Below are 25,131 nucleotides of genomic sequence, written 5' to 3'. Positions count from 1 at the left end.
CGAGGGGCAGGGCGACGTGCGCGGCGCTGCGACGTGCGCGCCGCTGCCCTCCGCGGGGCCGACGCAAAGCCGAGGCCGCGGAGGGGCGGGGCCCTCAGCTGGCGCTCCCCCGAGCCGGGAAAGAGAGCGGCGCGCGCCGCCGCCGGACACCGAGGACGGGGTGACGCACGCACTCTCTTTGTCGGCGTGGGAAGCGGGGCCGCGCGCGTTCGCGGAGGGAGGGAGGGGGCGGAGCCTTGGGCGAGGCCGCGCTACCCCCTCCTTCCCTCCCCGTGCCCCTCCTCCCGCTAGCGCCGCCGCGCGGCGGGCGTGGCGCGAGGAAGTCCCGCCCCCGGCCTCTGATTGGCGTTCACCGCAAAGACGTCGGAGCTGATGGGCACGCACGGGTAATCCTTCGCCGAGGTGGGCGGGTTGCGTGCGAGCGGGGAAAGGATGATGTCAGCGTGGCGCGGGCGCGGGGAGGCCTGCGGGCGCCCGCCCCCTCCCCCCAGCCTGAGGCGCTGTGTGGGACTGAGGGGGGCTGCGGCCCGCCCTTTCCCCGGCCGCCCGCCCGCCCGCTGGCGCGGGTGGCTCGTAGCCCGGGCCTGGCCTGTGGCGGGCTGCCTGAGCCCCGCTCTGGGGCGGCCTGGGCCCGCACGGGGCCCATGGGACGGGACGAAGCCTTGTGTGTGACCCGTGGCATTTGGGCGGGGGGCATGAGGGCTTTGAACTGACCCCTGCCCTGGGGCTGGGGCTCAAAGTCTCCCCCGACCCCTGCGCCTGCTCTTGGCCCCGTTACCTGTGTCCTGGGGCAGCCCGAGGGGACCAAAAGTGGGGCAAAAGTCACGGCACCTGCATCCCGCCATCTAGAAGGGAACCTGCCGGGCGATGAGTCTGCGAAGCAAATGGCCCCGCAGAGAAGGGCGAGAAACCCTTCGCCCTGCGGCACCTGGCAGGTGCTGGGGGGACTTGGCAAGAGAAAAGCTGGTTAAGACTTTGAACTGAAGTTACCACAAAACAGTCCCAGAACTGGAATATTTTGAGATTAACCGAGAGCCTAATCAAGACTCATCAGTGCAAGGTCATATAGGTTAGGGGAGCTGCCCGTCTGCAAAATGATTGCCCAGTGGCATGTGCTTCCAAAACACTGGTGAAAACTGCTGAACTGGGCTCAGATTGAAAGAGAGATGCTGGCGCGTGTTTCTGATTGTGAACAGTTTCATAAATGCATTTACAAGTAGAAATCAGTCATGGTAGAAACAGATTGGAAGCCTCTGTCCATAGTTTTCATAGACGAGCCAGTTGTGATCAGCTCAATAGAACGTATCCAAAATAGTTCCCAGGCAAGATCTTTTTGTAAAACATCCAATCTTTATTTAAAAATGGTCAGTGATGGAGAATCCATCACAACCCCTGGTAAATTGTTCCAGTGGTTAATTACCCTCACTGTTAAAAATGTAGGTCTTATTTCCAGAAAACCATTGTGCAAAGAACCCTATAGACTTCAAGGACTGATAGTGAAATTGCACAAGTACATAGTAGCACCTCAGAGTTAGGAACACCAGAATTACAAAGTGACCAGTCAACCACACATCTTATTTGGAACCAGAAGTATGCAATCAGGTAGCGGCAGAGACGAAAAAAAGGCAAATGCAGTACAGTACTGTGTTAAATGTAAACTACTTTAAAAAAAAAGGGAAAGTTTTTTTAAAAAATTGGCAAGATAAGGAAACTGTTTCTCATCTTGTTTCATTTAAATTAAGATGGTTAAAACCAGCATTTTTCTTCTGCATAGTAAAGTTTGAAAGCGGTATTAAGTCAGTGTTCAGGTGTAAACTTTTGATAGAACCACCGTAATGTTTTGTTCAGGGTTACGAACATTTCAGTTACGAACAGCCTCCATTCCTAAAGTGTTTGTAATTCTGAAGTTCTGTTGTACTTGTTAAATGAGAAACTTAGTTCAGAGAGAGAGCTTCTTATTACAGCAGACATGTTTTTAAAAGTTTCCATAAATAGTGAAAGTCAGCACTGCAGGAATAGGAGTTTGAAGGAAATCTGATTCAAGCACTGCCAATTTCTGAAACAAAATTTGACAAGCTCTGAGAAGAAACACAAGTGACGCAACCTCCCAATAGCTTGATGGATGGCCAACCGAAAAAGCCCACGTTCCTCCAGCATAAAAACATGCCGTGACTATGGTTATAAACTGCTGCATATGATGAGATTCTGTACAAAGGACTTTGTCTCATAATAATACCTATTACAAGGGAAGAATTGCTAAGAATAATCCACAGTGTGCATCTGGGTTTTGCAAAGTATAAACACAGAGTCCAAGATATCCTATTCTGGCCATTGAAGTGTGGAATCTACAATAAATACAGAATACAGAACCTGATCATCCATGGCTGGAATCATGAGATTGACTTAAAATTGTAAAAAGAAAAGGAGTACTTGTGGCACCTTAGAGACTAACCAATTTATTTGAGCATGAGCTCATGCTCAAATAAATTGGTTAGTCTCTAAGGTGCCACAAGCACTCCTTTTCTTTTTGCGAATACAGACTAACACAGCTGTTACTCTGAAACTTAAAATTGTGATATTTGAAAAATAATAAATTTGGGGTTCCTTTTGACAGATGTCCAAGAACATAAACAGCTGAAAGGCATTTTCCAGGCCATGGCAAAACAAAACTGTGAGATCTACATCAGCTCCCTAGCTGATGAAGCAGAGGACGGCCTAACAAACGACAATCTGTATCTTGTCTACAGAGCTATCATGCACCTGACTGGACCCAGAAACAGCCTTCTAACATCCTCATGCTTTTAGAATGGGTTTTCCACCTCTCCAGGACCTTGTCTCTCAAGCAGGGAGAGCCGTCTGATTACAGAATAGCATGCTGAACAACAGACCTGCTGACGACTGTCTAGAGCTATGTGACCTGTCAAGCCACTGCAGATCTAGGGATGAACACTGATCCTTTGTCACTCGAAGAAGTACGAAAGACCATCTAAAAGTAATGTAATGGGTGTGCTGCTGGACCTGATGGTATTCCATTTGAGCTGCTCAAGAGTGCTGTTGAACCAGTGAGCATCAGCATACCTGCATCAACTGTTCTTAAAAGTATGGGCATCAAATTGCCAGCATAATGGAAAGATGCCATCATAATGTCCCCGAACAATGGCAGAGGATCTCACAGTGAGTGTGCCAACCACAGGTCAGTCTCATTGCTGATCCCTGAAAAGATCTTTGGTCACATTCTGCTTGGTAGGATGCAGCAGCTCTTTCATAGAATCATAGAATCATAGAATATCAGGGTTGGAAGGGACCCCAGAAGGTCATCTAGTCCAACCCCCTGCTCAAAGCAGGACCAATTCCCAGTTAAATCATCCCAGCCAGGGCTTTGTCAAGCCTGACCTTAAAAACCTCTAAGGAAGGAGATTCTACCACCTCCCTAGGTAACGCATTCCAGTGTTTCACCACCCTCTTAGTGAAAAAGTTTTTCCTAATATCCAATCTAAACCTCCCCCACTGCAACTTGAGACCATTACTCCTCGTTCTGTCATCTGCTACCATTGAGAACAGTCTAGAGCCATCCTCTTTGGAACCCCCTTTCAGGTAGTTGAAAGCAGCTATCAAATCCCCCCTCATTCTTCTCTTCTGCAGGCTAAACAATCCCAGCTCCCTCAGCCTCTCCTCATAACTCATGTGTTCCAGTCCCCTAATCATTTTTGTTGCCCTTCGCTGGACTCTCTCCAATTTATCCACATCCTTCTTGAAGTGTGGGGCCCAAAACTGGACACAGTACTCCAGATGAGGCCTCACCAATGTCGAATAGAGGGGAACGATCACGTCCCTCGATCTGCTCACTATGCCCCTACTTATACATCCCAAAATGCCATTGGCCTTCTTGGCAACAAGGGCACACTGCTGACTCATATCCAGCTTCTCGTCCACTGTCACCCCTAGGTCCTTTTCCGCAGAACTGCTGCCTAGCCATTCGGTCCCTAGTCTGTACCTGTGCATTGGGTTCTTCCGTCCTAAGTGCAGGACCCTGCACTTATCCTTATTGAACCTCATCAGATTCCTTTTGGCCCAATCTTCCAATTGGTCTAGGTCCTTCTGTATCCTATCCCTCCCCTCCAGCGTATCTACCACTCCTCCCAGTTTAGTATCATCCGCAAATTTGCTGAGAGTGCAATCCACACCATCCTCCAGATCATTTATGAAGATATTGAATAAAACCGGCCCCAGGACCGACCCTTGGGGCACTCCACTTGATACCGGCTGCCAACTAGACATGGAGCCATTGATCACTACCCGTTGAGCCCGACAATCTAGCCAGCTTTCTACCCACCTTATAGTGCATTCATCCAGCCCATACTTCCTTAACTTGCTGACAAGAATACTATGGGAGACCGTGTCAAAAGCTTTGCTAAAGTCAAGAAACAATACATCCACTGCTTTCCCTTCATCCACAGAACCAGTAATCTCATCATAAAAGGCGATTAGATTAGTCAGGCATGACCTTCCCTTGGTGAATCCATGCTGGCTGTTCCTGATCACTTTCCTCTTTAACAGACATCATCGTCTACAGCAATCAGGATTCACTGTAGAGCAGTAAACAATGGACACTGTCCACACCCTCTGTCTTCTGGTTGAGCTGCACCGAGAATTTAACTGCCCAGTTCATGTGTCGATGCAGTTTCCATGTATCGACATCAGTACAGCTTTTGATTCAATCAGCAGGTCAGCACTTTGGCTCTCACTGAAAGGAGTTGGTGTTCCAGATTTCTGCTGTCTGATGCATGAGTACAGGTGCAAGAGTGTATATTGGTTTATAGCTTTCACCACATTTCTACACAATTTCAGGTGTGTGGCAGGGATACATTCTTGCACCCCACACTATTCTGTTGAGCTGTTTACTGAATATTAGGACTTCTTGCTCCACGTGTTGGAATCAAGCTTGGTCAAGAAGTGGCCACCAACCAAGATCACACCAATGATGCTGCCTTGCTTGTGGAGAAGTCAGAGAATTTCAGTCCCACCATCCAAGGTCTCCCAGACACTGCCCACACCATGGAGTTGAACATCTCCTGCCAGAAGACCAAGGCCCAGAACCTCAGAGCTGGATGACCAGAGCACCCAGTGCAGGTGGGTTGAGTACAGTGGAGAGCCATGATGAATTCATCTACCTAGGCTGCAAAGAGAGTTCAAACAATTGTGGCAAATTGGACATTCTTTGATGAATACATCTTGCCACTTCCTGAATGAAGTCCATGTCTTGCTTATGGATGCGAAAATGTCTTTGTGCTAAGACAAAGTTCAGAATTTATCAAACTTACATACTACCTATATTGTTATACGGGTCAGAAACCTGGACCCTCTTACAGGCAGACGTGGAGTGGTTAGAGGCATTCCATATGTGCTGTCAGCACCTGTCAAGGTTCCTCCCCCACTCTGAACTCTAGGGTACAGATGTGGGGACCTGCATGAAAAACCTCCTAAGCTCATCTTTACCAGCTTAGGTCAAAACTTCCCCAAGGTACAAAATATTCCACCCGTTGTCCTTGGATTGGCCGCTACCACCACCAAACTAATACTGGTTACTGGGGAAGAGCTGTTTGGACGCGTCTTTCCCCCCAAAATACTTCCCAAAACCTTGCACCCCATTTCCTGGACAAGGTTTGGTAAAAAGCCTCACCAATTTGCCTAGGTGACTACAGACCCAGACCCTTGGATCTTAAGAACAATGAACAATCCTCCCAACACTTGCACCCCCCCTTTCCTGGGAAATGTTGGATAAAAAGCCTCACCAATTTGCATAGGTGACCACAGACCCAAACCCTTGGATCTGAGAACAATGAAAAAGCATTCAGTTTCTTACAAGAAGACTTTTAATAAAAATAGAAGTAAATAGAAATAAAGAAATCCCCCTGTAAAATCAGGATGGTAGATATCTTACAGGGTAATTAGATTCAAAAACATAGAGAACCCCTCTAGGCAAAACCTTAAGTTACGAAAAAGATACACAGACAGAATTAGTTATTCTATTCAGCACAATTCTTTTCTCAGCCATTTAAAGAAATCATAATCTAACACATGCCTAGCTAGATTACTTACTAAAAGTTCTAAGACTCCATTCCTGGTCTATCCCTGGCAGAAAAACAGCATATAGACAGACAGAGACCCTTTGTTTCTCTCCCTCCTCCCAGCTTTTGAAAGTATCTTGTCTCCTCATTGGTCATTTTGGTCAGGTGCCAGCGGGGTTACCTTTAGCTTCTTAACCCTTTACAGGTGAGAGGAGCTTTCCCCTGGCCAGGAGGGATTTCAAAGGGGTTTACCCTTCCCTTTATATTTATGACAGCACCAAATCCTGAGCATAAAGTGGTTTGACTTTGTGCGAAATGTCACGATCTTAAACGTTTCTGGCCTTCCTTCAGTCGCTCATTATATTCAAAAGCAGTATTACATGCTCTTCAGCCATGTTGCCAGAATGGACAAAAACACCCCAGCACACCATGCTCTCAAACTTTCCATTGACAGTCAAAGGGGTGCACACCCTGACCCAACTTGCCACTGCCACGAGGCCACCCCAAAGATTTGTGGATTTACAGGACTGAGCCAGATTTGGGAACTTACTAAACAATGCCTGGTGCAACGCCATCAACCATGGTCACTCTGGCTGGTGCAACAGTCCTTAGTAGGCTGTTTGGTTATTTTATTTTCATTCTGATTTCTGAGCTTTGAGGGTGCACTCTAGGTCACATTTTCAAGTTTTTCTCCACAACTAAAAGGACTAGAAACTTACTTTAAAAAAAAAAAAAAAAAGCTGAGATTTTCAAAAATCTCTTGTTTCTGGGAGCTTTAAGCTAAACACCAAATATTGTGAGAATTGGCAGCTGCACATACAGTTTGTTTTAGCAATTCTCTGTGATATATCAGCTCAAGCACCACATGCCAAGTCCTTATGCACAATCAAATGGGTTAGCAGAAAAGTCAGCACAAATAACAAAGAACTTAATAGAAAAAAATGGTAGATGCCAGGGATCCATGTGTCGCATTGTTAGTACATCACAATAGTCCTCACAATGCTTTATTAGGATCAGCTGTTCAGAGATTTATGGGCAGAAGATTAAAACCTTGGTGCCAACATCTAACAAGCTTCTTAAGCCAAAGACCGTTAATCTTAAAGTAGTTAAAGATTTATCTGCCAGGTTACTGGAATGGAAGAAATGCTATGAAAAGAATGCCAGACAACCCATTGCAAGTGAGAGAGAATGTTAAATTTCAAACAGAAGATGCCATGTGCCCCAAGGTTATAAGTTATAACCATCCATGAGTGGGCCAGTCCTACAGGAGAAACAAAGACATCTGATCAAAACCAAGGACATCACTAGCTGTTTCTAGAATGCTATTTACAGTGTTCCTGTGCTGACAGAAGCAACACGTGCCTACCCATTCACTGCAATGAAAAAACACCGGGACCAGCAAACATAGGCTACAGGTGTCAGGTCCACCTCATGAACTAACAGGCCAGTGCAGAAGGAACTGCTTTGTAATCAGGAAGTGGATGTGTGATCAGAAAACCCTGGAGTTAGTTCAGTAATAGTAGATATTGACAGATGTCCAGTAAGAAACAGAGTAATTCTCTCATCTGGCAGGATGGTTCAGGTAGCTACTCTGACCTCCGTACTGAATGTCTCTATGTGTTTTATTAATTTGCTATATTGATTTGTGGTTGTTCTCAGCTGATGTTATGTTTCATTTGCGTTTGGTGTTTTTTAAGGGAAGTTATTACAGTAACTACTGGAGTCAGTCCATACGGATTCCTGTCCCATGACAGAATTATAACCTTTTGGAACCTGGACCCTTCTCGTGTGTCTGGAGCCAGATCAGTTGTCACGTTTTTTATGCCCACTTCACCTGTGTGCTCTATCCCCATTGCCTTACCAAGCAGCTCAGTTCAAACTGCTTCACCCAAATGCTCAATTCCTAGTGCCACACCCAATGGCCAAATCCCCACTGTCCACCGTACCTATGTGCCTAATGCAGATAGCCTAGCCGTGGGGGGAGAAGGGGGGAATTTCACACTGTCACTCCCAATTCTCATCCCCAGCTGTCACTTTGAGCTGCCACAGAACTTTACAGAACCTTCTGTCCAATTCTTCCTAACATCACCTGCAGCTAGCTCCCTGCTCACAAATGCTCCAGAAGCTTTTGGCAGTTTCCAGTTGCGACGAACAAGCCCTTCCCTGGTTCATGAGACATCACCAAAACACTCTGCATGTTGGCTGAATAGCAGAGGAAAGGAAATTAATGCCACTGCATATGCATCCTCATTACATTTCCACTTACCTGGCCCATGCTGCGATATTCTTAGAACACTCTGGTCTTTCTGCACCTTCTGATCAGGAGAACAGCTCCATAGCAACACTGCACACCAATTTACAGAATACAAACCATGGGTATGGCTATAGACTCAGATGCCGTACTCCAGTTTTTTTCTGCTTGGAACTTAAAAATCAAGTTATTCCCAAGATTTAGTAACATGTTTTGCGATCCATTTGAATGATGCTATATAAATGCAAGGTTGTTTTAATTTCTGAGGAAGGTAGAGACTGAAGGAAGTAATGACAGACAGGATGGAGACCAATCTAAAAACACAAGAATGGTGGCCTGCACTGGCTTTCCATCTTCATAAAATATTTGTGTATGTTTTGGCATTGCTTCACCATCCTTTCCAACCAACCCTAAAAGTTGCCAAATGCTACCAGTGTTTTACTAGAGGGATATTTTATCAATGGCAAAATAAGCCAGCACTTGGATGATGCAAGAACACCCATTGCAAATTCCAATATGATTTTCACCTTATTCTTTTTATTTGAAAAACACTTTCTGCAGCAACCTTACCACGGTATGCCATCAGCTTCAAACAGGCCTGGCAATGGTGGAAATCCACAGGGAATAAAGGGACATTTGATGTATTTGAATGTTGACCCGGAATTTGCAACAAACACAATAAAGCCTATGTTCCTTGGAAATAGAGAGAGACTATCTAATTTAGTTTGCTGTATAGATACCAAGGTGATGTTCTTATGTGATAGGTGCTAAATGCTGATTAAATAGTTTAAACTGAAGTAAAAGAAGATTTGCCAGTCAAATAGAGGCAGGAAGGGCCCAACAAAGGTCATACAGCGTCCAACTGGAGTTTGACAAAGGGTCTCAGTTTCCTAAACCCATATTTCTGCACAGTCATCTCACTATGATTTCTGAAGAGGAAGTTCCTGAGGCAGATGGTTCAGCAAAGCTCTCCCTGGTGACAAGCGTCTTGTTGGAACATGTTTTAGGAGTTTTCTGTGCTCCACATCTGCCAATTCAGAAATCTCTAGGTTGGATGACAAGAGCAGCCTGGAACAATAACATGAATTTTTCCCCTGGATTGGAGACTTCAGGGACTTCATGTTCCCATGTATCTTGATGACTGGATGTATCTGTATGGTCACCTCCATTCAAGACATTCAGATGCTTTATCTGCAGATGAAAATCTCTGCCCCAGTTGCAGCATTACTTATGGTAATATCAGGTCATGTTACCACAAGCTGCCTGCAAGTGAAGGAAGAAGCTTAGCATTGTTATCATTAGTGCTTTGCAGAGCCAGTCACTGCCTTGTTTTCACCATGGAGGGAGAGTGAACTAGTGATTAGAGCAAGAGACTGAGAAACACTACTTCTAGCCCGGCCTCTGACCTCTGGGCAAGTTACAGTCCAGTCTCTCTGAGCCTGTATAAAATGGGTGCTTACCTACCTCACAGAGATAGTATGAGGCTTAATTAGTTATTGTTTGTAAAGCACTTTGAAGTCCTTAGATGAAAGGATCAGTATAAGTGCATATTAATTATCATTAACTATTAGTAGTTACCTGAAAATAGGGTGCTAAAATTTAACCCCAGAACTATGTAGTAAAACTAAAGATTCTTAGGGTGCCTGGAATAATTAGCATTGAAGGGATGGTAGGTGCTGATGGCGAAAAGAATCAAGTCCTGGCAATGGCCTAAACTTCATTCAATAATGAAAGCAGCTTGGGGAGTGGGGGAAAGTGGGGTAGGGAGGGAATTCATCTTAAGCGCCCTGTTTATGTCATGCTTTTAAAAATTGGGTTCTGCCTCTTTAAATTGCATCTTGCTGGTAGAGTGAATTAAATCCCATAATCTCTTTTAGCAGCGATGCTGACTAGTTTCCTTGCAGACATTGCTCACATCTGCATTGAAACCCAGATCCAAGATGAAAGCCAGCAGTTTCCCATCTGCTTTTACATAGCCTGTCTTGTGTTTTAGCCCCCAACCATGAGAGAAGCAGGGTGAGGAGAGAAACAATAGAGTGCCTTCCAGCTGCAGTTGCTTCACATTGTCTCTTGCCAAGGGTTACACTTGCAGGACTAACTGGACTGTGAAATATAGAACAACTTGGAGGGTTATCAGCAGGAAGGTTGACTACTGACCCACTTACTCCCAGTGATGGATTGGTGTTCATGGTGTAGGAAAAAACCATTAGATTGCTTTTATATTCTGAAGCCTCAGTGGTTTCATTCCACAGGTAAGGAAGTAGCCATGTAAGGATGCACAGAGGGATTGTAATTTACCCAAGGTCACAGAGGAAGACTGTGATAGAGGCAGAAGTAGAAACCTCAGTTGCTGACTCTATATATAATGTGTGTCACACACACATCCCAAGAGGGCCGAATTCAGCCCTGCCAGAAGCAGAAGTAGCTTCCATTGATTTCATTGGGAGTTGTACCTATTTTATGCCCAAATTGACATACCATGACATCACTTTGTCACACTCATTTTGCATGCCCAGTGAATACCAAATCAATGCAAGTTATACTGCTAAGCCAATTAAACCCACATACAATTGACAGACCCATACAATTTACACCATCATTTATCTCCCCAGTGAATTTGGCCTAGAAGTTTTACATTGAAATTGATTAGACTGACCAAATTTTTTTAAAAGTTTCATCTTCCTGTGAAAGAACTGTTCCAGACACCTATAGAATAGGAAACACTATACGGTATATAGGTAAAACTGTATAATGCACAAAAAGTCTACAGGATTGACAATAAAAAGAGGCACCACAAACGGTGTCCTTCATCATGCCATTTTAAGCCTTGAAGATCATTTTGACAGTGGGTGGTTTACTCTAATTACATATCTGTGGGTGGTTAAGAAGTTGAAGCTCTGTGCTCCAACAGAGTTGGCTTCCTATTGAAAGACATCATCTAATTATAGGAAATCAACTGCCTGCAAACGGATCCATCATAAATCCAGGTTCTAGTTTAATCTGCATTATTATTAAATAGGGCTGAGTTTGCCTCTCTGATATCTCTCCATCCTGAGTAGGGGAACTTTGTTTCTGTGATAAGAAAATTCCTCTGGGCACCATTGGATATTGTGTTCTAGGACCACAACTTTCTCCCTCCAGAGCTTTGCTGTTTGTTTAGCAGAAGTCAGACTCACGTTAGTGAGCATACACAGGGCAGGTCTGTATCTATAAATGCTGAGAACATCACAACAAAAGGAGCCCCCAAAAGAGACCACCTAGAGCAGAACCACCCAAACTTTGTCCAGCCGAGGGTATTGTATTGACAACTTGTCAGAAACTTCAGGGCCATGACTAATTTGCAGGTAATGGTACTGATTGCTGCTGTCCTGCTCTTTAACATGAAGGTATGGTTTGCAGGGACAGATTCCAACAGGGAATGTTCTATCTTGATCTAAGTAGCCAGATGGGGCTCCAGAATGGCTAAGACCTGGACACACGTGTCTCCCTCACCTCAGCCTGCTTGTTTGTCTTGTCTTTTAGAATGTAAGTTTTTTGGAGCAGGAACTGTCATTTCTGATATGTTTGTACAGCACATAGCGAAGTGAGGCTTTGACATATTATTAACAGTGTTTGTTAATGTTACCATCCATGCTCATGGTGGCTGTTTGACATCGCAGGACTTCCAGACAACACAGCGGTAAATTCGCTGATATATACCTGTGCCCTGTCTATACTAGTGCTTCACTATTGATAGGAAATATTAAGAAAGAGCTCAGTGTAAACAAAGGCCATTGTTTCAGCACAAAACCCCATCACAGGAGAAACCAAAGAAGGAAACATTTAAAGGCAAATTGAACAGTTGGTGTTTAGTAGCTATCTGCCCCTCTGTGATCTCAGTGTGTCTCTGAGGATTTGTGAAGAACACGAGTCCCATCTTCAAAGGGAATCGTAAATCCTCCAAGAGTTTAAAGTCACTCTCTCATAACACAGGAGAGTCTTACTATCTCATAAACAGTGCAAAGTAGAATAAACTTTTCTTGAATTTTTCTGCAAGCAGATCCTAAAATGTTTTGTAATAAACAGTCAGGGTTTATCTTGAGCGGGTTTTAGAGGTGTGTGTTGGTAGAAGGTGCTAGCTAGTATGTTCTAACTAACATTCTAAAACTCGAGTGTTGTTTTTAACCTGTCATCAGCTCAACCACTCTTAGCACGTTAAAGCCTAAATTAGTGTTTTAGAACATTAGTTAGAACATGCTAGCTAGTACCTGCTAACAAGGCACCTTTAAATTCTAGTCAAGATAAAACCATTGATAAATGCTAAATTATTCAAACATGTTGCAGATCAGTTTGATTGAGTGGCCCAGTGCTGTGCCCAAGGTGCAGGTTCTATGGGAATTCCAACCATGCAGTGAGAGTAGGATATCGGACTGGAGAGCCAAGAGGAACAGTGCCCTTAAAGGTGCCTGTTTTACACACATTTCTCTCATCTGCTCACGCTGAAATCAGAGCCTAGACACTGACCAAATGCTGGCCTCTTCTCTCCATGTGTGGCCTGATTTCAGAGGAGCTGAGTAAGCTGGCAGCCCACCTCTGTACAGATTGAGGCTGCACCAGGTTAACACAGCATGGGGGTTATATTGGATCTGCTGCTATGCACTCACCCAGTGACTTATTCTCCCTTCTTTGTCTTTGTCAAGGAGCATGCCAACCATTAGTACTCTAATAAGGAATCCTATCCGTTAATCCTGTGGTTCCCAAACTTGTTCTGCCGCTTGTGCAGAGAAAGCCCCTGGTGGGCCGAGCTGGTTTGTTTACCTGCCGCATCCGCAGGTTTGGCCGATCGCGGCTCCCAGTGGCTGCGGTTCGCTGCTCTAGGCCAACTGGAGCTTCTGGAAGCTTGTTCCTGCACAAGCGGTGGAACAAGTTTGGGAACCACTGCATTAATCAAATCTTGTCTGAAAAACGCCCAAGTCACATGATGATACCTATCAGCCTGTTACCAGCAGTGAGATAACAGTCTTCCTTTCCAGCTTGTGTGATTAATCTTCTCCTTTGTTCCCTGAATTGCATTCTTTCCATTCACAGATGGCTGATGTCATCCTTTTAAGAAAGTGAGACATCCTTGGGAGAGGGTTGCATATATTGAGACTATGGCAATTTGGTTCAGACCCCAAATGTAGATTTTTATTAAGTGCTTTTTTGCAAAACCCAAGGAGGGTTGTTTGAAGAAGGAAGTAGGTGTCGGTGTCCAGTCTGAGGCGAGGGCATCAGGAGGAGGAGGAGAAGTTCAGAAAGATAGTTGCAGACAGATAGAGTAGCTGGACAAAGGTGAGGAGAAGGGCATGAGGGCTATTTCCCCTCAGAGGGAAACATCTCATAACTGATCTGCTGATGCCCCACAGGGAGGACCCTGCAAACTGCCTGGACCTGGGATCTGACACGGTTTATACGGCACCGTCTGCCCCTTTGTAGCTTCAGAGGAGAAATCCCACCCCCCATACAAGCTAGTTTACAACAATGATGTGAAAGGAGAAAGCACATGAGCTACGGTACAGAATCAATCACTGATGACATGTAGCTGCATGTCCTGCCCTTCCCCCTCCCAGGCAGATGGCTTAGACTCACAAACCTTTTCTCTTCCACAAGGAGTGGAGCGGTGATCTCTGCCTGCTGTCAATAAATGTATAATATGCACCGTGAGCCCCTTGGGGCAGGGTTCCTATCTAAGAGGAAAGTACACAACCTTTCCGGGCAGACGGAGATGGAAAGATAATCCAAAACCGGCTTGACATTTAACCACACCCCATGTTGGGAACAACCCCCTCAGTCCCAGGCAGTGTTAAGGATAGGAGGGGGAAGGGCATTTCTGTTTTCTGCAGAAATGAAAGCAACATCATATTTGCATGTCCCCCTGACTCCCTGTCAATTCTGGCCCCTCTGTCGTCCCCCCTTCCCCGGCTATGCCCCCACATCTGTGGTGAGTGCAGCTGCCAGGAAGTAGGACTAACCAAACATGCCCACTCTAGTATCTGAGGAAGCACAGCTCTGCACTGTATCACCGTGGATATGGAGGCCATGAAGATAGCAATGGGTGAACATCCAAAGAATTGGAGCTTTGGGCCAAATGACTCTCTGGACTTGGTCCAAATTCTCTCAGCCTCTTGGATTTGTAAAATACCTGCTGGAAGAGGTTCTCTTGTGAGATGCCCAGGACTTCCTGCTGCTGATTGGCTGGAAATGCTACTTGAGGGGCCTTTCCCACTATTTCAGGACTTCTGCTTCCTCTGAAAGTGCAGGCGAGGAGAAGTGCTGGGCATCATGTTACCATAAAGATACTGGCACGTTGGGCGTGGGGTGGGGACTTGCCTACAAGAAGAGAGGAAAAGAGCTAGACCTGTATAGTTTTGCTAAGAGACAGGTAAGCAGAGACAAAGGCCAATGTTTTAGCCCAGGAGTACTATAGTTAGGGTTCTATCCATTGAAGCCCATAGTCTATGGGAGGTGCCTGTCCTTTGCCTGGGAATGCAGGAATTTCCAGACTGGACCAGACAATTGGTCAATCTAGTCCAGTCTCCTGCCTCCAATAGTGGCCAGCACCGGATGCTGCAGCAGGAAGCCCTGGGATATCCTGGTTGCTTTATGCCCTGAAGCATGAAGGTTTATGTCGCTTGAAAGCTCTGGTTTATTGAGTTAATATTTACTCTGATAACTCTGGGTACTCTTGTTACTCAGACAAGCAAGCAGTCCATTTTTTGATCCTGCTAAGAGCACCTTTAAGAACCAGGCCTCTTTCTTTCAGATGCTTTTGCAGGTATGGTAACGGTACCCAGGCTAACTATCTGCAGGGCGTAACCCCCGAGGAAGGAGAAGAGTCACGTCTGTGGTGCACTGGGGGAAAATTAGGAGGAATGGGAGGACTCTGAGCAAAGGAAAAATGTAAATTGAATAATGAACTACAGACCCTGACGCTCAGTCTAAGCTGTGGAATCCTTTCTCATGGGACCTGGTGGAGGCCGCAGGGCTTGGGTCATTTAAGTCTCCACTGAACAAAAAGAGAACGGACTGTACAGAAGCAGAAGATTGTAGGAAACTATCCTGCACTGCCTTCCACTGTGGGGATTGGGGGGAATGTGTGGATGGGACCTAGGGCTAGGAAAGCCCTTTTACCTTCTATGAATCTGTGAATAGGAAAATTAAAGGGAGGAGAGAAAGAAATGAATGGAGTTTTAGCAACGGGTCTTTATTTGATAAGGTCTATTTCCCCTCCCCCGTGGGGTTTTACAAAGGAGTATGAGATCTAGGAATAAAATAGCTGCTTGAAGAATCGCAAAGTGCCAAGCAGGGTGAATCTTGAAAGCAGCCCTTGTCTTCCCAGCAGCGCCGGGTGCGTGGTTCTGACGTAGGAGTGAGGGAGCCTGGACGTAGGGAGGCCAAGCCAAGGTCAATGGCGGAATGCAGAGGCTGGTAAATCTGGCTGCTGAAGGACACAGGGCAGTGGGGTGCAGAGGACAGGAAGAAGTAAGAGGGAAATAAAAAGGCTGTTTAATAATTGAGCAGCTGGGACACCCAATCCAGCCTGCCTTTCCCGTGTCATCACAAACATCCCATGTGCAGCTCTGTGCTCCAAGCCGTAAAGATGATCCTCGTTCTTTTCCTAGCGATGAGCCCTTGGGTTTCTTGCTCTCTAAACGACACCCTGGAATGGAGTGGATAGCATGTCACCCTCAGGGGGCTGAAACCCAATCCCCACGGCAGGGTGGAGCCAGCCATCAGTCACCCCCAGGGGCTGCTCTGCTCCTCTAGCTGGAGGAAGGGGGCTGCTGTGGTTGGAGACTGCAGGGGATGCTGGAGACAGGATATGAAGGCCAGTGAATCAGGAAACTCCTTGGGGGGTGCCCGAGTAGAAGTTTGCTACAATCGGCTTTCAGTGCAGACACAGCTGTAAGCTGGCAAGGGAAGAAGAGAGACCTGAGTCGGAGCTGAAGGTCTGTCTGGGGGCTGCAGACCATGCTGTGGTGACAGTAACATGAGGAAGAAAAGAAAGGGAAAGAAGAGGATGGGGAAATGCCCCTCACAGACCATTGAAAAATAAGATGCCCGTTGCTGTTAGACACTGTACCCTCCTCAGTGTGCCGTCCTGGAGGAGCACACTGCACGCTGGATAATAATACTCAGCCTCTACAGCTTCCAGAAAATTGTAGAATGGAGGAGAGGCCTCACTACCCCTGCTTGGGGTGGGTATCATCAGACCCATTTTACAGATGGGAAAAATGAGTCACAGAGAAGTTAAGGGACTTGCCCAACGCCCCACAAAAAGCTAGGAACATATCTCAGGACCCCTGATCTCTCACGCCTGTGCTTTGACCCTGACACCACATTGTTCACTCTGCTTGTGTGTTACTCCCCTTCTTTCCCCTGGGGCTGGCTAGTCTATTTAGACAATATGATCTCACTCTTTTCTTGTGCTCCCCCCAGCTGTCTGTCTCCACCTGATGTCTCTTTTCTTATATTTCCATTGTCAGCTGTTTGGCGCAGGGACTGTCTTTGTGTGCTCTGTTTGTCCAGCGCCTGGCACAATGGGGTCCTGCTGCGTGACTGGCTCCTAGGGGCTACTCTTCTGTTGAGGTTCACTCCCAGCTGGAGGCCACTCACACTCTGCATCCCCTTACACTCAGCTGTGTCATTGCTTTTTAGTGAATTCGCACCTTATGAAAGGTGCCAGCTGGTTTGATCCTGGTGAGGTTGGTTGGAGACCCCAAAAGAAATATCAAGGGGAGGTTGTCCCCAAAACGATAAGGAGCCGCTAAATGAAAAAAAGTAGGAGTGAGAGCATGAGGTCAGTACAAGGGATCCTGAGCGGGAGGCCAAGCAGAGAACTCCAGACAATGCCCACTGCTCCAAGAAGGAATCCAAGGAGTCGGTGGATGCTGGACAGAGGAACTCTAAGGAGAAATGAACTAACAAGTGATGGAAAATATGTCCCAGAGTGACAGAAACTACCCCCATCTAGCAACCTCCTCCTGGGCTGAATGATGGCCATCTCAGCCAGTGCCAGGAGAGGAGCCTGACAGGGAGATCCTGGGACTTTGCAGGGCCACAGGTAGGGAGCGCATAAGTGAAAAGGTGCAGGAAGAAATACAGCCAGAACTTCAACGAGAGGTTTGAGAGAAAGCAGGAGAGGGGCTGGAACCTGGGGTGCACCGTTTGGCAGTCTGGGACACAGATTCCTCGTGAGAGGTACAACAGGAGCAGCTGGCTTAGCTTCCAGAACTCTGCCCCACCACTGTGCAAGGGCTGGGAGACAGCGCCATGTCCATGGCATCCCTGCCAGGCTGCCTGGCAGCCATGGTGGTTCTGCGATGGACGTCTGTCCACCGGAAAGCTGACGGTGACCCTCAACTCATTTCCAAGAGACCCCTCCACAGCCCTCCAGACAGGACCGACTTTCAGTGACTACCAGCACTGACTGCCCAGATTCTTACCATTCACTGGGCTAGCTGGGCACCTTCACGATTCTTGCTCATTTCACAGGGCCAGGACCCATGACTTTTAGCACTGTAAGCAACTGGAGCTCTGAGTCACACAGTTCTCTGCAGATTCAAACTACTGACCTAGAGGCAAAGGGCTCCATGTCTCAGTCTCCACACCCACCCGCCTAACCCTCTCCCAACCCGCATCAATTCAGCAATCTGCTTCTAACCCATGATTCACAATCAAACCCCATAGAGTACCAGTGTGAACTCACGGCATTGTCACGTTGCCACCCTCCAAGCTGTGGCTCCCGCAACCACACAAACACACACACACCCCACTTTGCACTGGATGAACTACGTATTCAAATAGGAAATGTAGCCACTTTTTCATGCCCTGACCATGAGCTGGGCTGTTGGTGGTTTTTTTTTTTTTTTCCCCTTTCTTCTCCCAGGCAGCAAAATGACAGACGCCCTGAAAAACAGCCTTTGTTCAAAGGAAAGTGGAGACATTTCCATTGTATTCTCCCATCTAACAGGATAAAATATCAGCTGGCTGGATAGAAATAATCGGGCCGGGAACAGAGCCTCTGCACAGCTGATATCTTGCCTTTGGGTAGACGGGGTTATTCCTGTACCGTTTGCAGTCAGTGTCAAACCCCCAGAGATGTGAGTTCAAGGCATTAAATTCAGATCAAGAGCTGGTGTTTGAATCTCTAGGAGTTAGGCAGTTTTGGAGAAGGGGGTGGGGCTGGCCCCCCATCATGACCAGAACTCTCCTACTTTCACAGCGGTTTCTGTTCCTCATGCATCCTGGGTTCTTTGATCCAGACCAGCTTGTGCCTCAGCTTAGTGACCTGGTTGCCCCTCTGACTCTGGGCTGCCAGAGGAGGCTGCCGTGTTCTGGAGCCCATTCCCTCCCCTCTTCCTTCCTGTTGCATCCTCCTTCTCTTCCCCTAGCCAGACACTCACCATCCTTCCCCTGACCCGCTCACTGCTGCCTGTGTCCTGGGAGCAGTTTTCAAGACGTTTCTTTTTTTGAATGGAGCATCAGGAAATATGACGGTGCCAGGGAACAGCAACTGCCGGCATGTGCTTGCAACCCTGAGCAGCACTCCGCTCTGCTGCTCTTATTCAGACATTCAGAAATTTTTGAGGCCCGAAAGGGACCATTGTGCTTGTCTAGTTTGATAACACAGGCCAGAGAACTTCTCTGAATTAATTCCTGCTTCAAGTCCAGTAGCTACGACTGAACTAGAGCCGAGCTTTTAGACAAACATCTAGTCTTGCTTTTAAAACTGCCCGTGATGGAGAATCCACCACAGCCCTCGGTAAGTCGTTCCAATGGTTAATTAGTCTCACTGTCAAAAATTTGCACCTTGTTTCCATTCTGCATTTGTCTAGCTTCAACTTCCAGCCATTGGATCGTGCTATACTGTGGTCTGCTAGATGGAAGAGCCTCTATTATCTGATTTCTGCTCCCCACGTAGGTACTTATAGTCTGTGATCAAGTCACCCCTTAACCTTCTCTTTGTTAAGCTAAACCGATTGAAGTCCATGAGTCTCTCACTATCAGGCAGGTTTCTAATCCTTTAATCAGTCTCGTGCCTCTTCTCTGACCCGTCTCCAATTTATCAACATCCTTCTTGAATTGTGGCCACCAGAACTGGACACAGGATCCCAGCAGTGGTTGCACCAGGGCCAAATACAGAAGTAATTTAACCTCCCTACTCTTGCCTGTATTCCTGCCTTTGCCCACAACGTCACACTGGGAGTTCATGTTCAGATTGTCATGCTGTCTGGAGTGACTCACAGCTGTGAGTGCCAACCTCAGGGCAGACTGTCAGAAACAGGGCAGATATCCCAAGTGGGTGGTGTGGTCTAGAATTCACCAAGGCAGTAACATGTGAACTCCTGGATCACTAGACCAGTCTTACCAGGGAGTCACAGACAGTCCCCTTAGACTCTCCAGACCTTCTTTATTTACCACCCAGACAAACTGGACTTTGTCATAATGGTCACTTAAACCAAAAATCACATCACATCCGGTTTCTCTGAGTCCCAAGAGACCAGTCACTTATCCCAGATCAACTGGTACTCCAGACCTTACACCAAAGACAACGCCGGTAGCCAGTTCTATAGTAAACTAACTCACAAGAAAAATGAATTGTGAGGCTATAGCAGATAAAATATATGCACAGGTGAGTCACAGTTTGTAACGCCAAATGGCGGCTGTGATGTAATAAACTTCCAGTTTCCCAAAAGTCATTTCAGAGTACCCTGGAGATCTCAGCTTTGCATCTGGTACATTTCCCTGTGAGAGTCTGAACAGTTCAGAGATACACTATCTTTATTTGTCTAGAAATCCATATTTATAGTTTCTTCACACAGAAAACAACCTGACAGCATCTCTACCCAAGCACCCATGTGGGCTTTTCCTTTGATGACAATGAGTGAAGAATGCACTTTGTCTTTTGACCTCCAACCATCATACATAATGGCCACTTGCTTTGAAATTAGCATGTTCTGTTAAAGTCCTTCATGAGCATTTCACAAGATATACACAATGTCAATGTTTGCTATTACATTACTATAGGGACAGATTAGTGAAAACAATACAAGTAACATTCCACCAGTTTTCCTGAAGTTTAAACACCTGAATACACTCTTACATTTACACTCATTTTGATCTATGCTAATACACAAGTGAATTGACCTGAATACACTCTAGTATGACCTGGTCACCCAGCGTCACACAGCTGATTATCCATCATGACCTCCCAAATCTTTTTTCAGAGTCATTGCTTCCCAGGATAGAGGCCCCCAGCCTGTAAGTATGGCCTGTGCAAGTGGGGGAACGGTCCTGCTATTGTGGGGAACTTTCCTGATGTCTGTATAACCCCGTTGAAATCTGGTAGCGAAAGGATCTGAGTTAGCTCCCTTTACCTGGAGGCCTGCCTGACCTTGAGGACTCCCGTTCTGCTCTCCCATGCAGCAGAGTTCTCGTAACCCCGACAAGGCGGGGCCCAGATTTCCTGGGTGGCTTAACCCCCAGCCTTGTCATGGTCACTTAGGCCAGGGGCTAGGGTGGCCCCACTCTGGGGAGTTCTCTCCGCACCAGCTGCTTCTCTGACCTACTGATCACTTCGTTAAGTTCAAACCAAACACAACTTATGAAACAGCAACTGTAAGAAAAATAAGGGAAAATGGAAAAGGTTAAAGGAACAAGGGACTCGCCCCATGGGCGCAGGTAACACCACAAACAGCCGTCTCTGGGACTTGAGGGAAGTTCTCAGCCTGTTCCTCACATGTCCCAGGCCTCCCTCCCAGTCTCTGGCTGGGCTATGGTGACGCCACGGGTCAGACACTGCTCTGATGGTGGCCAATCGCCCTCAGGCTCTGGTGGCAGGACCCTTCTCTTTAGAATCACTCCCTGCATGTGGGTCGTGTCCCCACCCGGAGCCCCGCCTGCAAGGCCACTTGTCTGGTGATGTCTCCCTGCGCTGGGCCCTCTGCCCTGGGCCCCCCTCGCTCTCCTCAGCTGCTCAGTGCACTTGGCTCTGGTGTTACTGTGGCCCAGCTTGTGTCTGCTACCCTGGCTTTGGCCCATGGCTCCCCACTGTAGCTCAGCCCTGGCTCCTCATCGATGAAGCCTGTCTGCACTGCTCTGGCTCTGGGCTGCTCCAGCTCCAGCCCAGCTCTGATTCCTCTGGCTCAGCGCTGCAGCTCTGCCTTCAGCCCAGCTTGGGCTGCTGCTCTCACCTTAGCTCTGCCCTTCTCCTGCCTCAGGCAGCAGCTCACATGGAGGACAAGCCACCAGGCTCCTGGCTCCCTCATTGGCCTGCCTGTCCTGTCAATCTGGCTGACTTGGAGTGTTGGCCTCTCCCCATTAGCCCTGGGGACTGTCAGTCTCAGGATCCTGATTTATCTTTGACCCCTCTCCTTTCTCCTGGTATTGGGAAAGGACCAACCAAAAATCCCACTAAGTTTCAGTGAGGGGCCAGCAGCCCCCTTACATCTGCATTCTTTGTACCTAGATCTATGGGCCTCATGAAACACGTATTGTTTGCTTATGCCCAGCTTGCTAAGTGATCCAGATCGCGCCGCATCCGTGGCCTGTCCTCTGTGATGTTTGCTACCAATCTTTGGGCCAGCTGCAGTCTTTATCAGTGATGATTTTATGCTTTTTTCCAGGTCATTGAAAAAATGTTTACTGTCCCGTGAACTGAGACAAACCCTCGCGATGTAATGCTCCTGAACTCCAGCACCTGTGCTCTGTGGTCAGGCTCGTCTCTAACACGCTCAAGCCAGCCAGTTAGGGGAAAGGAGGAGGGAGAGGTGACAGCCTCTGCAGCAGGCCTCTCCCTTGCAGCCCGACGCTCTGGGGTGAGTCTCTGATCACTCCTCCCCAGATCTATAGGGACAGGAAACTTTCCCAGGTTGAGGGTCGCCACCACCCCCAATGTTACTGTGTGACCGCTGCTCCCCTGGTCTGCTGCCATCCCCCCAACGAGGCTGTCTAAGAGGAACTGGGGCTGGATGTGTCTGGCTAGTCCCGGCTGCAACCTTGGGATCACTTCCTGGAGCCTGCATGAGTAACACAGGCAATGTCCAAGGCCGTGGACTATATGCTATAAGTTGTATGAGCCCCCCAACCTCCGTGTAGAAGCAGTGATGTTGGTAGACAGGTGCTATGCCCATCGAGCAAGGGGAGGAAGTGATACCAGTTTGAGACACCTTTATACCAGTATAGATGTGTCCGCAGGAGGGTTTGTACCAGTATCACAACATTGCTTACAAACAAAATCACTCTCCTAACTGAACTAGTTCAACCAGTACAACCGCGGTGTGCAGAGCAGGCTGAGGCAGGATCATCCGGAGGGTTTTTCCTTCTGCGGCAGACCCGGTGCTTGGGGAAAAGGAGGTTTCCGCGCCCACAGCAAGGCTCATTTCCCTGCATGTTTGGGTTCAGTACTGGGCATTTGTGGAACTGAGCAGGGCAAAGGGGCCAGGGAGCTGGGACTGGCTCCTTGGGGAGGATGCTGCTTCGTTAGTGGCATGGCACAAAACAGCCAGCTCCTTCCCTTGTGGCCAAGGGGCGTATGTGCCCACTGGTGCCAGCTGCCCATGGGCCTCGGAGCATCTTGGCCTCAGAGCTCCCAAACTGCAGGAGCAGAGAGGGAGGCTGATTCAAACGGATAGTCCTGAGCAGGCCTGTCTCAAAACCAGCTGCTGCCATCCTCCTCTTGGGGAAACAGCTCTCACGCTGGGAAGGGAGCGAGGTGCGCCCCCCCCCGGCCTCCCCATGGACAGGTGTAACAATGCTGGTTCTGGCGTGACCCAACTGAGAGTGCCAATTCAGGACAAATTGCTTAAAGCAGGGCAGTTACAGCCCATGGCTGGGGTTTTTCCACCTCTAAGGCAAACCAAACCAGCCAAACAGAGAAGACTTGGTCTCACCTCACTGGCTAACCACAAGTCACACAAGCAATTCCCTTAGACACTCCAATTTCCCAGTATCCCCACCAGCGCCACTCATTATGGGGACGAATGGGTATGAAAACCAATACCCCAGTAAAAGAGAAAAGGTTCCCTCGATCCCAAAGGACCAAACCCCAGACCCAGGTCAATAAACAAATCAGATCTTACCCACAAATCACGCTGTTGCCAATCCATTAGAATCTAAAATCTAAAGGTTTATTCATAAAAGGAAAAGATACAGATGAGAGCTAGAGTTGGTTCAATGGAATCAATGACACACAGCAATGGCAAAGTGCTAGGTTCAGACTTGTGGCGGCGATGGAATAAACTGCAGGTTCAAATCAAGTCTCTGGAGAACATTCCCAGCTGGGAGGGGTCATTCAGTCCCTGGGTCAGAGCTTCAGTGTAGCCAAGTCTCTCCAGAGGTAGGAAGCAGGACTGAAGACCAGATGGAGGAGCTGCAGCAGCTTTCTATAGTCTCTTGCCATGTGGCGTCTCTTTCTTTGTCCCAAGGACAAGCTGCCCCTCACATGGCCTGGAAACACCTCAGCGTTCGGTCCCTAGGCAGGTCCCTGCACACCTGGCTGAGTCCCCAGGCATGTCTGCCTTCTCTCAGTGGGTCAGTTGTGTCGCTGATGGTCCTTAATGGGCTAGGCAGAGCTGACACCAACTTGTCTGGGGTGTCCCCCGGAAGCAGAGCAAAAGTTTGAACTACAGACAGTCTAGAGCCAATACTTATAACTTTAAATATAAAAATGACACATGCAAACAGACAGCATCATCCTAACTAGCCAACCATCACCTCGTCTGAGACACCTCATTTGACCCCCTTTGTACAAGATTTGGTGCCACGACAGGACCTTGGTTGCAACAATGATCTATATGGTCCCAGATTATGTCAATAAAGTCACAACAGGACCACTGTCTTTGGAATGATTGGCTGCTGGGGCTCAAGTTTAAAACCTCTGAGTGCAGCTTTGCCAGCTCCCATTCCTCTCCCCTTGCCCCACCCACAGCCAACAGCACCAGCTGGGAGAAGGGGGAGCGTGACCCGGAGGCTCGTTAGTGAAAGGTTCCATGTGTGTCGCTGGCAGATCAGGTGCCAGCTTGTGCCACGGCCCATAGGTCTCAACTGAACACTGGCAAATCCCTAGCTGGCTTCAGTCTGGCTCACCTGTGTGTTAATGCTGTCAAAAGAGGTGTTAGCATTATAAAAATGGGTTTAATGGTTAGGCTTTGTGAATGCTCATAAATTACTGCATGTGTTAATCTCACTTATAATATCTGTGTCCCATGTGATAAGGGAATATCTCAGGGATACAGGAGAGAAGAGAGACAGGAGAGAAGCGTTAACTAGCGTGAAACAGGAGTCACCAACAGGAGGTATTATCTCCCACCCAACCTAGAAGGCCCATCAACACCAGACGAACCACTGTGGAATGCCAGAGGACCAAAGACTTTGCTGATTGCTCCCTCCCCACCATGAACCTCTCCCAACAGGTGAATTTTCAACTTGAAGCAGAATGGGGGAAGAAAGGAGAATCCCTGACAAGGAGGAACTGTATCTTTTATGCTGCTGGACTCTGAGGAGCTAGGATTACTAAGCATAAGTAAAAAGAAAAGGAGTACTTATGGCACCTTAGAGACTAACCAATTTATTTGAGCATAAGCTTTCGTGAGCTACAGCTCACTTCATCGGGTATGCATCCGATGAAGTGAGCTGTAGCTCAGGAAAGCTTATGCTCAAATAAATTGGTCAGTCTCTAAGGTGCCACAAGTACTCCTTTTCTTTTTGCAAATGCAGACTAACACGGCTGTTACTCTGAAACTAAGCATAAGTAAAAGATCCCCAGTGCTTGGCCTAAAGGACATACAGAGC

General features: G+C 47.5%; 1 long non-coding RNA gene across 1 annotated transcript; it reads left to right on the top strand.

Moving 5' to 3' along the window:
• The first annotated feature begins 147 nt into the window (after nt 1-147).
• On the top strand, nt 148-24,887 carry LOC311518576. The gene is made up of 3 exons (XR_014711033.1): nt 148-386; nt 21,966-22,157; nt 24,556-24,887. It is a non-coding gene; the product is annotated as an uncharacterized lncRNA (long non-coding RNA).
• Nucleotides 24,888-25,131: the final 244 nt, after the last annotated feature.

This window comes from Lepidochelys olivacea, assembly GCF_965140295.1.
Source record: "Lepidochelys olivacea isolate rLepOli2 genome assembly, chromosome: 3".
Classification (NCBI taxonomy): Eukaryota; Metazoa; Chordata; order Testudines; family Cheloniidae; genus Lepidochelys; species Lepidochelys olivacea.
The sequence above is the reverse complement of the archived record's forward strand: the minus strand, read 5'-3'. Positions and strand labels throughout refer to the sequence as shown.